The sequence below is a fragment of the Seriola lalandi genome, unplaced genomic scaffold, assembly GCF_002814215.2.
Source record: "Seriola lalandi dorsalis isolate HSWRI2012SDOR001 ecotype SW California unplaced genomic scaffold, Sedor1 jcf7180002054365, whole genome shotgun sequence".
NCBI lineage: Eukaryota > Metazoa > Chordata > Actinopteri > Carangiformes > Carangidae > Seriola > Seriola lalandi.
In genome coordinates, this window is record NW_019524918.1 from 419,936 (window position 1) to 434,555 (window position 14,620).

General features: G+C 39.3%; 1 protein-coding gene across 1 annotated transcript in view; it reads left to right on the forward strand.

Annotated features, from left to right (window-relative positions):
* lrfn1 (leucine rich repeat and fibronectin type III domain containing 1) overlaps positions 1-14,620 on the forward strand; it is a 103,306-nt gene that overhangs the window by 75,152 nt on the left and 13,534 nt on the right. Inside the window, exon 3 of the mRNA XM_023408512.1 lies at positions 2,349-2,454. The gene's annotated coding sequence lies outside the window, so the exon portion shown is untranslated. The remainder of the gene's footprint in view (positions 1-2,348; positions 2,455-14,620) is intronic.

Below are 14,620 nucleotides of genomic sequence, written 5' to 3' on the forward strand. Positions count from 1 at the left end.
TTTGACCTCACAGTTATGACAGCTATAAGGCTACTCTACACCTCTGAACAGCATTGCTGTTTCCTCAACGAGTGGCTCTGTCTGCTGAGTCATGATGACATTGAGAATGTCCTAAGCGTGTTACAGCTGCGGCTGCTTTATCACTTGTCTTTATCTCGGGCACCGTGATCCCTGCAGTTAGGGAAAGGAGGAACTCGATGAAAGATTAAATTCTAACCAAAACCTTTACTCCAGTCAAGTAAGCTAAGAATAATTAAAGTGTGTAATAAATACAGAGGAATCTCCTCACATGGTCATGGTGGAATTAATTTCACATACTTCTATGGTCTATTAAATGCTGTGGGTCCTTTGCTTACCTGCCAGTAAGCTCAGGAATGGCTATCACTGCTGTCGATATCTGGGGAATGGAGCACAAATAAAGGCGACTATCTCCACTATGAATGCATTCACTCAAATCTATAATTGATTGAAGCTCCAAGGCTTGTTTTTGTCTCCCTAGATGGTCAGCAGGGTCTGATGTAATGAGATGCCTCAAGGTTTTTGCAGAGGATTCTTTGATATCCAAGAAGGAAAGGTCTCTATGTGGACTGAAAGACAGAATTTAACTGCAGAGAGGTAAAAAGGGAAGTCTCAGCCGCCCCTGTTGTCATACCAGAGTATTCTAAGTAACAAAGCTGGCAGTGCAGGCGGATGACTGTCTCCCTAACAACTGTCTTTGTCTTGCTCAGATAGGAAGGAAGGATTCACAGTGATGGATAATGACTTGACGGAGTATGTCCTTTGGCCAAAGTTGCCTGGCACCAAGGATTTTTTTTTTCTGTCCGTTCACTTCATATAAGGGCCTGCAGAGAAAGAGAAATAGAGAGGTAAAATCTTGTGGCTGTGAGAGCAAACTGGAGCAGGGAAGTTGAGCGTTTGATACAGTGAAGGGGAGCCATGTTGGAGATTAAGCGAGACCCGCTTGTTCTGGGCTGACACCGGACTTATCACGCCTGGCCAGGTGATGATCTGATGCTCGGAAATGAAGACAAAACTGAAAAATCAGTTGTAAGGCCATTCTGGACGGGTGAAGGACTTCTTGTTTGAAACAAATTTAAACTTTATGAATCTCCCAGTGGTTGCTCAGTCACATTGCAGTCACACTGCTCACTGTCACACTGAGTGTCAGACCGGGCTGCAGCACCACTATACACACAAGTGGAAGGCGTTAATATGCATGGCATGATAGACTGTGAAATGATAGACCGTGAAATTTGTGACACCTACACTGTTACTTTGTTTCTCTGCTTCATTTCTTAAACTCTTGACATGACAGCACTGAACCCAGCCCGAGATAAGTCGAAGAGCACTATAGTGACGTATCAAAAAGCAAAAGCTTGCGTCATAAATACTTTATTGCCTAGGTGAATAGCTGAAGGTGACAGGCCTAAAGTCCCTCTCTGAATACAAATTCATGTACAGTAGAGCTGGAAGGAGAACCTGAGTGGAGAATTCTGTTTTTTAATGCATGAAGGCTCTCTGCAGACAAATGCGAGCGATATGGTAATCTCACTTGGATTGCGTGCTGCTGTACTCAGAGCTGAGACATGTCATGTAGCTTGTTTTGAGTTCCAGGGACAAGTGAGAAACTGAGGGCCTGCGACCTTGGCAGTCACCTCTCTCCAGTGTGAGAACAAAAAAAACAAAAAACTTTGCAGTAAGAATAGCCTGTTAAGTGAGTTACAAAACCTCATTCGCATCAATCTTCCTCAGATTCGTGCATATAATTGCAATAACGTTATGTTAAAGTGTGCAGTAATTATTTAGACGCATTAATCACCTTATTTTCTCAGTCACAAAATCTCATCACAAGCAGAAGATTCGCCCGTTCTTTGTTTTGCACAGATAAATTCCAAAGCTGTGTCAAAACATGATTAATTTTTCATTATGCTCCCCTTTACACTTTGTTCTCCTTCTTTAGCTACAATGATGCAGTGAAATATTAATGACAGGACACACATTCATAGTCATGGTATCTCCAACTCTGTTTTTCTGGTGCGTCTCCCGCAGCTTATGCTTCTTTCTTGTTGTTTCATAATCAGATCAGCGTTCATATCGCACCCAAAGCTGCCAAGTGGAAAAAGGAGCAAGCTCAGTCAATGAGATTATGAATGTATGACTGCTTCTCTAGTGTGTTGAGGAATGTTGCCTCCTCCACTAGAATACTATCTAGAGGTAGGTGATAAACATCCCGAAATGTGTTAAAACAACCACACGTCTGGCAGGGTTTTTAGTGTAGTTTGCGAACTCACCTCAGCTGTATGTGTCTAAATCCTAACAAAAGGCCTAAACCTATTTTTGTCCTCTAGGTGGTGTTTTCCTGTGGAGTCCCCTGCCTCAGCCTTGACTCTCTGACCGCCAGCTGATCGGGATGCTGATGTGAAACCTGCAATGGTAACCAGGGCTTGATATCTGGTGAGTTTGTTGCAGCTTCATCATCAGCTGGAGCGGCTCTAACTGTGCTGAAAGTGTTGTGTTAGCAGTGGGGCATCAGCAGATTGAAGATGCAGTACTATGTAGATCACCGGTGGGAATATATTACAGAAAAGACGATGAAACTACAGGTGCAGGACAGAACTGGGTCAAATTTGCAAATACCTTTTTCTTTTTTATGCAGCATTTGTTTTACACAGTTTAAACAGCCTTATGGTGGAGTTTGTCAAAACAGAATCAGCTTAATTAGCCAGGTATGTTTAGGCATACAGGGAGTTTGGCGCAGGTTTTGACTGGCTGTCAGTGCAGACAACAGTAAGATACATATAGACATGCATCTAAATAAAGGCTAAATTGAAACAGAGATGCACAAACATAAACATATGGCTATTCTGTACAGGCAGGTAATGTGGGTATGAAGAAAGAGATACCCATACTGTAGATAGATAACAAATGCACAACAACATACAATGTCTGCAGGGTTACAAATAACGTGTGGGAGTATTTCTCTTTATATGCAAACAGGAGGTGGTTTATGGACAGTATAAAGAGCCTCCTTAGATTTACATTTGATAATAGAGGATTATATGCAAAGGCTCTATATTAAACTGTCTTACACTGTATATAATTTGCAAGTACAGTAGATGTTTTGTTGTTGCAGGGTTATTATCCTGGGATTGTTTTGTGACATCACATGATGTCTGATTTAACAACAACAAACACTTTGTGATGGATTTTAAAAGGGTGGTGTTCATTAAACAGTATATATAAATGTAATGATTTTTTTTTTTATCCTCAAAATATGCTAGGACGAGGCAGTCTAGCCAGGAAGGCAAGACGTGGGGCAAAATAAGGCCACAAAGCTCTTGTTGTTGTTCATTAAACTTATTGCTTTGAGCCTGTCAACATTTTCATTATCTCTTTTAGTCTCTCATCTTAATTTTGACAGCAAGAGGATATTGTTGAGAAATTTTAGTAGGAAAAAATACAAATTACACACTTGTTTGCGCATTTAGGGCTCTGCAGCAGCTACCAGAGCAGAGATGGTTGTGAGCAGGGTGTGAGGTGTCATTTTATTGTCCCATTTCAGGAATCTGGAGGTGTACAAGTGCTGGACGTGACTTTCCGTTGCAGTCTGTTCTTGTTCTGTTTGGTGATGTCAAGCCAAATAGTCAGATAATGTTGGGGGTTCCACAATACTCCTCTATGAATAATTACTCTCCTGCCTAAACCACTGAACTAATTTTGCCAAGTATTTCATGTGATGTGATCCACGTGCTGTACATAGAAGTTCTATCTGGAGTCTCAGTGTGACTGACTGCATCTGTAACTAACCTGAAATGGGCCATAAAACGCTCTTCACAACGCTGGAGCAGTACATAAATGCAGTTTCATGTTTCAATTGTACATTATATAGCATAAAACCATTAATTAAAACCGAGCACACCAGAGGATAGAGTTAATGATCTGTGCTCCGTCTTCAGAGAGCAGTCAGCTGAAAATAATTGTGTGCATCTGAAGTGCTGTAGGTACCTGTTTCCCCTTAACATCTGTCTGGTGTATTTGGAGTAGGTTTGCATCCTGAAAATGTCATTGCTCTACATCTAGGCACTATATCTGATGCCGCGTGCTGCCAGTAACTGTGCTTTGCTGAGGGTGTGGTTTTAGGAAAAGGTCTGGGTAATTCCCCTGGGGTTGGGGTTCAGTAAGGAGGGGGGTGGGAAGTGAGGTTATTTTCTCTACCTCTGACCCATTGTGGTCAGAACCCCTGTGGTTCCTGCGGTCAGGGGGGAATCACACGGTGCTGAGAACAAAGAAATATGATGGCTCCCACTTGTCCTCTGCTGGTTCAAAGGGAATGGCAGGGCAGTGCTAATTAGCCAGCTTGTGTTACTGAATTGAACATAACTGCTGTTCCCTTCAGTGTTCCCCCTCCCCCTCATCGTACGCCTAACAAGCAGCGTCTACAACAGTCATGCACCCTGCATAACTCTGCATATTTTGTGCACTGTGAGACATCCTGTTCTGTTTCTGTCCTAAAAAAAGAAAATAATTCCCATAGTTAAATTAATCCTTTCTAAGAGAATTGAATCAACCCATCCCGTCAAATAAAAGCAATTTGTGTTGGGAAAGTACAGCAATTTTGGCCCATATTTATTCTTTCGGCATCTTTGCCCAGCTGCTCTTTCGAGTGTAGTTTAATCCTGGTTGTCAAGTTTGAGGGCGATAAGAGGCGTAACAACAGGATTCCCCACCAGTTCATCTCTGCCTGCACAAAATTATGGTACTACAACTGAGAAAATGGTGCTCTATAAGTAGGTAATGAATACACGTTTTTAATCAGGGATCGAGGGGAGAGCGAGGAGGAGGTCAAGTTATTACCCTCACATATTCAAAATTCCATTGTGCATGTATGCCGCCCCTCCCCTGTCTTGTGTTTTGTGGCCTGCTTCTCTTGTCAAGGTAGTCTGAGTTTAGCAGTCAGTGTTTCATGGAATACCAAGTATAGGAGACAGTGACAGGCAGCGTCGGGTAGCAGCTCAGGGTATTGTTGAGGTTTACAGCACATATCAGCAGATATCATCTCTGAGCCTGATTCTTGTAACTGCAGCTCTAATCACCCACATAAATTAAGCTATACACTCCTTGTCATCCACATCTCAGAATAACAGGGGTTTTGTGAATTTGAAATGGTGCAGCTGAAGCTATTTCCAAAAAAATAGTGGAAAATATAGTAAAATCAAACACACCTGCATGCGTGCGAGCACAAGTCAGATACAATAGATGCGTAGCTCCAGGGGAGTAGTGCTCTGCGTCTTGGTGCTTTTTCTCTCTCTCCCTCTCTCGCTCTCTCTCTCGCTCTCTCTCTCTCTCTCTCTCTCTCTCTCTCTCTCTCTCTCTCTGTCTCTCTGTCAAATATCTTTTTGTAAGTGCAGATGCACTCAAGGTTGGCAACATATTGAAGACTGAGTCACTTAAACAGCCTCATCTTGACATACAACTGACTCAGAGTCTATTGATTTCTTCATACATCATATTCTTTTGTATGTTTGTTGTTATGTATGTATACGGGAGGAAAGGCGTTCTTCAAACTCCTCCGAGGCACATATGTTTGTCTCGGAGCTCCCTGATTTGCGGCGTCACATGATTAAAAATTCAGAGGCATGTTTAATGACACATGGAGGTGCAACCTTATTGCATAAGCGTCCTCATTACTTACAAGGAATATAACTGAGTTTAAGAATCAATTTACATTAATGGCCAAGAATAACACAATCAGTGTTTGTGAGCATAAACAAGCCTTTCTCCCAGAGCAGCAAAACAGAGAACCTCTGATCTGTGTTGTCATGCAAGTGTAAAGCCCGGAGCTCATTCATTCAAAATAACAGGTGCATTATATTTTGATGCAACTTTTACTGCAGTGCTTAAATCCAAAGAGGCAAGCTTTTGAATTAAAAAAGCATCTGAATCAGAAAGGTATCAGTTTTTTTCCCTCTCTCCTTTCTCTTTCATAAATTTATCTTTTGATTCACTTTTTCAGAAATCAACAGGGCATGACAAATTACAGAGCAGAGCGTTTCTCTGGTTCATGGCTATCAGAGGCAGAAGTTAGTGAAAGTTCAGCGATACCGACAGTAGAAAAACTAATTCAATGCTGAAACTAAATTGTTCTTCCTGAGGCAACCCAAACCTATAACATATTTAAAATATGCTCAATTTAATTATCCTTCATAGTGTATATTGTATGAATATTGCCTAGATGATGTATGTTCAGACACATAGGTACAGTTTTGGAAGTAGTGTTGTACTCACTGGAGTTGCATTAATGAGTAATATATGTTGCTTTTTCTAGAGAATCAAAGCTTTTCTCCTAATGGGGCAAAAATAATTTCCATTGAATTCTGATATGAACTTTTATGCAAATAGAGTAGGCTATTTATTTAAAGTGCTATTTATAAATCTACCATAGCTCAAGGGGAAAGGCCTTTACCACCTGCTGTGCAGAGATACATAAAGAAACACACCCACTGTGCTCCCCTCACTTCTCCTTCATCATACCAAATGTGAATATCTGAACAACCATCTCTGCCCTCTGCTTTTTTTAAGTGCCTCATGATATAATGTGGCCATCTGTGCATGAGTCTAAACAAGGCCATGACAGGAGTCCCCTTCCTTTCATATCATTTACCAAATACAGCGTAAGGGAGTAGGCTGCATGATAGTGGCAGACGAGTACAGTAGCTGGTTATGAGCCACAGCTCCTCCATTGTCTAGCATGCTAGAGAAAGAGTGGGAGCCCCTAAAGAGGCCTGGCAGAGTCTCTGCTTCCATCTGCCTGCATGCCTTGCCATGGAGCCCAGCTCGCACCACTTGAGATTATACTCACGTCCAAGCTGTTACTGTAATTTGCATTGGCTCATAGGCAGAGGAGAGTGAGGAGGAGGAGGAGCTGCACATGAGGCAGGGATGTTAAAAGTGGTCCTGGCAACACAATGAGCTCGCCTGGTTGTAGTATTATGGACAAGTGGCATGGGCAGAGCTATATTAAAGTGCAATAATGGCGCTGAGCAGGTTGCCCTGTTGTCCAAGATTATGGTGTGTGTTAGTGTCTGGAGTAAATTATAGAAATGTCATTTGAAACTATCCCAGTCACATTCTGTATTGGTGTTGTATGTTTTATAGCTGCATTATTCTCAGTTCATTCCCCGCACCTGTCTCCTGCAGCATATGAAAACTATCAGTCAGACTACATGAAACAAATAAAATATCTGTCATTCCAAAAAAAAAACATACCCTTTGCTATGTATTCCACTAATTAGCAAGTGATATCTCCAGTTCCTTGTAATTCATTTAGATGAAAGATCACTCTCCTGGAGTAAGCCCACACAAACACTGAGGAAATAAACAGAGTCTGCACAAGAAAGGGCCAGGGCCGGAGATCAAAACGAAAGACAAAACCACTCGAGCTACCGCGCTGCCCTCTCTTTTTCAGATCATATATCAAACCTGGGAAGTGATCTTAACATCTTCCTTAAGAATTCATTCAAATCCAAGGCAGCGAGTTATTTACAAATCATTTTCTGCACTGAGCAGACGTCTGCATTGAATATGGCAGCAAGCACCCATTTGGGAGATGTTGAATGTGTAGAAACTGCTTGATGTAAGATTTTGAATTAAATTCACGTTCTGCCCAATAAAAGGGAACAATACCCCCCCAAAAAATCACTTTCAGCTCAATCCCAGTGAATGTTCTCTGATGTCCTCATTTCTCAGGCTTAATTTGTTCCTAACTTGATAGCTTTTGGACAGCAATTTGGTTCAGTGGCTAATTTATCAAATTTACTAATTAACTAGAGACAGAAAATAAAGAGCAATTTCTGATAATGCCACCTTCCTCAAATAGGTTGTGAACTAATTATTTATGGTACAGCCACATGCGCAATGGCCCATAATGAACTTCCTCTTGCTGGTGGTAAAGTCACTAGATGTACTGTATTTAATGTTTCTTGTCCATTAACATCGGCCAGTATAATTATTTCAGAAAATAGATCTTGACCTTTTTTGTTATATTATAGTTAGTTAGAAGAAATATATTTCCAAGGTTAAACAGCTATGCAATTTAAATGAAACTAAGGAAGTAGCTAAAGCATTTTGATGACAGGGTTGGAGGTTCAAATGATTTAATCCGGTTAATTTCTTTTGGCTGGTTTGGAAATCATCAACAACTTTACACAGTAGTTAATCCAGTTTTGTAACACTGATTTTCCATTATAGAGAAAGTGCAATTGACTATTTTACAAGGATCCAGCTGTATTAACTTTGTGCACAGCTATGAAAATATTGTAGATAAAAAATAATTATGTGACTGATAAGCGAGAGCTAAATGTGTCTTTCAATCTCAAATAACAGGCCTGACAGGTTTGTGATTAGGGACTCACAAAGTGTGGCATGAGCTTGTCTGCGCTCAATCTAGACATTTCATTGATATAATTACTAATTATACAGATATGTCATGGATTAACTGCATTGACCTAATTTCCACAAATAACTATAATCGGAGGCAGAATTGTCAAATAAAGATCTAATTCGCTCTGAATCATGCATATCAGTACTTCTTAAACATGACCCTTATATGAACCTGGCAGGTAACACTTCCAGGCTCGGAGATATAAAATTGGGTCTTAATTTGATTTAGATCTTTCTAACACTTTGATATCTTAAACAATTTATTATTATCGTGCATGTTACATAATTGAGTTCATTATTTGCATTTTTTACGAAACTTTACAGAAAGGTTGGGTAAATTTTAAAGGTACCATGTGGAGTTTTCAACCACTAGTAGCGCTGTGGAGCACTGTTTTTTAAGAGTGGCTCACCATGGCCCCTGCTCAGACCTGACATTGACATGCATCCGCTGCAGCAGTGATCCGATCACAAGTCAACATGCATGTAGACAATGTAACGTAGCTTTCCAGTTCCTTTAAAATCATCTTTGTAAATGTTTTATGAATGCATTAAATGCAGTTATTAGGCCTCAAGGATACATACAATGTGTTTTGTTCTTTCAACAGGGTACCTGTAACTTGAATGTAGTTAAAGCAAGGCTGGATCACCAACCAGGCAAGGAGGATAATGCTGCAGGGCCCCAGACCCTCAGGGGGCCCAGCCCCCTCAGGTTGTCTGTGTGTCATATACTTTTACTAATATTAAACATTTACTTTGTGGTGATTTCATTATTTGCTAATTAGCTTGATAATAACCACTACAGCACAATGAAAACTGGAATGTAAAGAAACTGAAGGTGGCCCCTAACAAATCACAAGGCCCTGTCTTGTAATGGGGCCTTGTAAAAATATAGGTTTATTGTCTTAGATATTTCGTATGTGCTGTATATTTCTAAATAAATTTGTGTTTAATCAAATAATCACATACCAACTGAACACACAGCAAACCCTGAGGCTCGTTAGTTTCCTGGCCCCTGGGGAGGGGCTCAGTAGTCCTGGGCTCCCTTAGTGGGTTAATCTGGCACTGCAGTTGAAGATAACATTTAAAAATACATGAATAAAGAACAACATGGCACCACATTTTCATGGTGCACCCCATACTAAAGCAAAACAAGTCAATACATATCATACAAACCACACAAATAAACAAATTCATATATGCAAATGCAAATCCAGTATTAGCAGTTTTACAAAAGATGGTGTATAAGATTAATGCGATTTGTTTTGTTTTGTTTTGTTTTGTTTTGTTTTTAGTTGTCACGGTGAACAAATAAAGGAACTGGTACATGGTGATGTTGTTGGCAGCAGCAAGTCTTCATTTAATTCAATTAATTTTCTAGGTACAAAGACAACTGTAGATAAATCCACACCTTATGTCTATTTACTGCCCCACTGCCACTGTGTATGTCTTGCCATTGAAAGGTGCTTTATTTGACACAGAGACCAGATTAGTGAGGCTCAGACACCCTGTAGTGAAAATATGAATATAATACCCAAAATATTTGTTTGACAAAAGTTCTGCCTAGACCTGCTTTTTGCAGTGTTTCCTTTGAAGTGTGTTAAATTGAAGCCGTGTGATCCATTATTTGTGTGCACTGACTGAATCACATGCAGGCAAAGCTGCCTCTTTCTGAGGTTGTGACACACACAAGCATTACAGCCTTGAGTGAATTTGGACCACTGTCGTCTATATCAATTAGAGCTGCATGAATTTTTCCATTATTTTTTTACAGTAGATTTATTCATGTGGATCCCATTAGTAATAAATCTCAATTGTTTTTGTTAATTAAATAATACTTTAATCTCAAAGGAGAAGGTACACATAGGATATTTACTCTGTATTTGACTTAAGATGCAAAATGATGAATGGAGTCATATACATATAGTAGGGTCTGGTTAGGAAGCAAGGCAGTACTCTAGTTTAAGAAAACCAGAGGCCAGTGTACTCCATATGAACTGCTTGTCAGGTGGTCATATAGCTCCAGAAACCCACTCCCCCCACACCTTTGGGACATCTGATTGGGGGAATTTGTGTGACCATTTCTGTAACTTTCTAGCTCTCTGTTTTCATTCCTGATACAACTATATTTCCTTCACTTAGTGTGTGAACAGCCAAGTGCAACACAATGAGGGCATCTCTTCCAGGAGAGACTGTCTGAGAATGCATACCATTATCCTTCTTTTTAAATGATACCACGACTCCCCTCTCTCTCTATGATGACCGGCTTTTAACGCCACCTTTGAATGAAGCCGTCAAGAACACTTTTGATGTTCATGTTGGTGAGACACTACATTGTAACAACTAATCGACCTGAGCTCTGTGAGGCTGTACTGAGGCGCAGCATAGTGTTGACCTAATTCTAATGTTATTATGCTAATATGCTAATCAGTACCAAACACAAAGTACAGCTGAGGCTGACGGAAATGTCAGTTTTGCAGGTATTTGGGCAAATTCAAATTTTGACCTGATGATGGCATTGCCAAAGATATTACAATTCATCCTGTACTATGACTCAAAATCACAACTTTCAACCACATGGTGACACTAGAGGAAAAGTCAGAGGATCACCCAAATCAGGATACATCCTATCCAGGATAGGAAACATTGTCCGGAAACCATGAATGTTTTTACAAAATCCCATTCCCAATTTATCATTTAGATTTCTGAGATATGTATCTGGAAAGGAGAAAAATTTGACCTGCTGGTGGCACTCGATACAATGTCAGAGAATCACCAGAGTCATTAAGATCCGTCCTCTGGACACCATGGATATCTGTATCCATGCAATAGTTGTTCAGACAATTCACTAAAAAAAAACAAAGGCAAAAATGTCAAAATAGTGGTGGCACTAGAGGAAAACACACAGGATCACTAAAGTCATTACGATTTATCCCATTTGGACCATGAATGTCTGTATAAAAGATCAGGGCTATCAGTAGTGGTTGAGATATTTAGCGGTTTACGGAGTAACCAACATGGTTGTTTCTAGAACTATGTCATTAGTGTGGCTAAAAACCCAAGTTAGATGCATCAGCAGCTTAAATTAGTCCATGATAGTGTGTATGTGTTGTTGTGTTTGAAAAAAATCCTTATTGTAACTGTAGTAGTTGATTTAAAGGAATCAATTATTTGTGATTCTATTGTGTGATTTGTCTGCATTGTTTGTTTCAGACATGCTTCCTTTAATATAGAACAAGCTGGTCAGTAATCCATCTTTAGTTGTTTAAGTTCAGCCATTTGAGATATATTGTCTCCAAAGTGTGAATCAACTCTTAGCTATAATCTGCTGTGGCAGTGAAACACATAACAGGCATACATAATGCCTTGCAAGGGTACATACAGAGCAGGATCAATGCAGTATAGGAGCCTTGGGAGGAGGATTTGAAACCAAGTGTGGATTCCTTAGCATCACCGTAGCACAAAGTAGCATCATAAAGCACCAATTCAGAGGGCTGTTCAGCTCATCTGCACAGAGCGAGGAGGGTGTGGAGCTGCAATTCCAAGGAACAAGAAGACCAGAATACAATAAAATAACAAGTCAGTGGGTAAAATGAAAAGTGCAGAGGACAAATAGACATGCATCACTGAGGAAGTAACAAAACTGTCACCGTATGGGAACACATGCACAAACTACACATAGAAGAGACAATCACGCTGCTACAATGTTTATAAAATAACCAATTCTTGTCACTGACCCTTGCTGAATTTCAAAATATCTAAGCCTAGAAATAGAAATCCCATAAGCTGGGTGTCATTCAGAATCACTCTGTCCTCATATTGTTTGCCAGCAGCTCCTGCTTTTATCAATGCTTGTTTATCACTGCTCTTTTTTTTTTTTCAATTGTCAAATATGTTGACTGTACTTCAGCAATCTCTTGAAAGGTGTCGGTGAAACTGCTACATGGGGAAAGGAGTAACAGCCACACTGTGTATTGTCAGGCTTTTGGTAGATGTCAGGACATGTCTCCAAAAAGGAACAAATTTAGGCTGAGCCCTTGCAATCCCTAAGGTGGGTTGTTTCTTTCAGTGAGTAAAGTATATTGTTCTGGTGTACTACATTTGCAGGTTATTCATATCATTCATAGGTAGAAAGTACATTTAGTCAAGTACTGTACTTCAAGTACAAATCTGATGTACTTACGTGTTTTAATTTTATGCTACTTCATACTTCTACTCCACTGCATTTAGTGTGAAATTCTACTTGTTACTTCACTACATTTGTTTTGCAGCAGTAGCTACACTTTATTTTGCAGATGAAGATGTTAAAGGCTTAAAATGAGCATATCAAATATAATGCATGGTTATAAAGTATATTAAAGCATATTATTGCATCAATAATGATAATCCAATGATACAATATATGATAAAGTAATACTGACAGAGCTCATTTTGGCTTTACTTTTATACTTAAAGTACATTTTCCCAAAATTCATTATTGTCTATTGTTATTTAGTCTTTGTATGATTTTTATTATTTGTCATTGCCTTTTTTATTGTCTTAATTTTGTCAGTTGTATCCTTTGCACTGGTTTGTATTGTCTGTACTGAACGAGCTACTGAATGACTAAATGTCCTTCCTTCAGGATGTATCCATCTAGCACTCTAATTTTACTTTAGTATATGTTATAATTTTACTCAAGCCCAGCATATTAACACTCTATATCATTAAAGATGAAACAGCGCAGTTGATCTTTATTATAATTGCTGCAGTGTCCTTTATCCAAAGTGTGAACTTCAGAAAGGCCAGCGTCCTCTCTGAGTGTGAAGCTCTGCAAAACCTCTCACAGCAAATCTAAAATAGGCAAGTGGCCATTGTAAATCAGAGGGCAGTGAATTGTCCTGTTTATTCTATTAATCATGACAGCTAACAGATGGAATGCAGTCAGAGGGTTTGTTTTTTTTTTTTTTTTAATTTTGGCTTAGTTGTGGAGGCAATTTGTGTGTAAAGTGGATTGACTGGAACAACACCATATCAAATAATTCCATTATGCATCATATGGTGGTTGTGATTAGTGAGTCTATTTCAGTGAAGGATTGAGTGAATGAATATACGGTAATCAGGATTCTGTGCAGAAATGTAGCGTGAGTGGCTGTGAGACCTAAAAAGCAAGAAACAATCACTTCACATGAAAAAGCACTCGTATGTCATTCATGTGACTCAAGCTCATTTCCACTTTGATTATTTGAGTGAGGGAGATTCACATACCATGATTATTTGTGAAGATTGTCTGATGTAAAGAAATTCTTAAACAAACGATGAGGTAAACTGATTAAATAATTAATTGATTATTAAAAAGCCAAAATGCCAAAATATTCAGTGGTTTTAGTTTCTCAAATATTTCCAGTTTTTCTCAGTCATGTATGATAGTAAACTGGATATTCTGGGGTTTTGGATTGTTCAGACAAAACAAACAATACACATGACAACTTAATGCTCTGGGAAATTATGATGGGCATTTTCCATTATTTTCTGAAATTGTATAAACCGAACCATTGATTAATCAAGAAATTAATCAGCAGATTAACTGCAGCACTATGATCAGGAAAATCTGTCCACATGTTATGCCACTTGTCAAAGTAGATATTTGGTGAAACTAATCTTAATTACAGGTATGTCTTCCAATCCCCCCCATGTAAGCTAATTGACTTTTTATGCGTGAATCAGCAGGTAATATTCAAGGGTACACTTTTGGAAATCAGTCAGAGAACTGAGTTACCAATCCTTAACAATTAGCAGATTTTCTATTGTGTTATTTTAATTGCAAAAGCCTAATTATTATAAAACATATTTATTCACTTTGAGATAATTTCCAACTGTTGCACCAGCTATTGAGGGTTGATTATATCTGTATTCAAATTAAAATGAGCTTGTTGCAGGTAAGGGTAACAATCAATCACCTTAAGTGTTGAATTGACAAGTGATATGCATGACTATATTTATGCAGTGCCAATGTAATTCTAATGTTCTCAGTCTTGCTTAGAGAAGCTCTTGGTTTATGGAGCTGCAGTAGTTTGTGCTTCTCAATTCTTCTTCATTGAAAGTTTTAAATGGGATGTAATCGAGGAGACCATCTTTGCATGCAGGCATAATTATAATATGCAAATGCTTCTCCTGTTTACGACAATAGCCCACTGCCACCCCC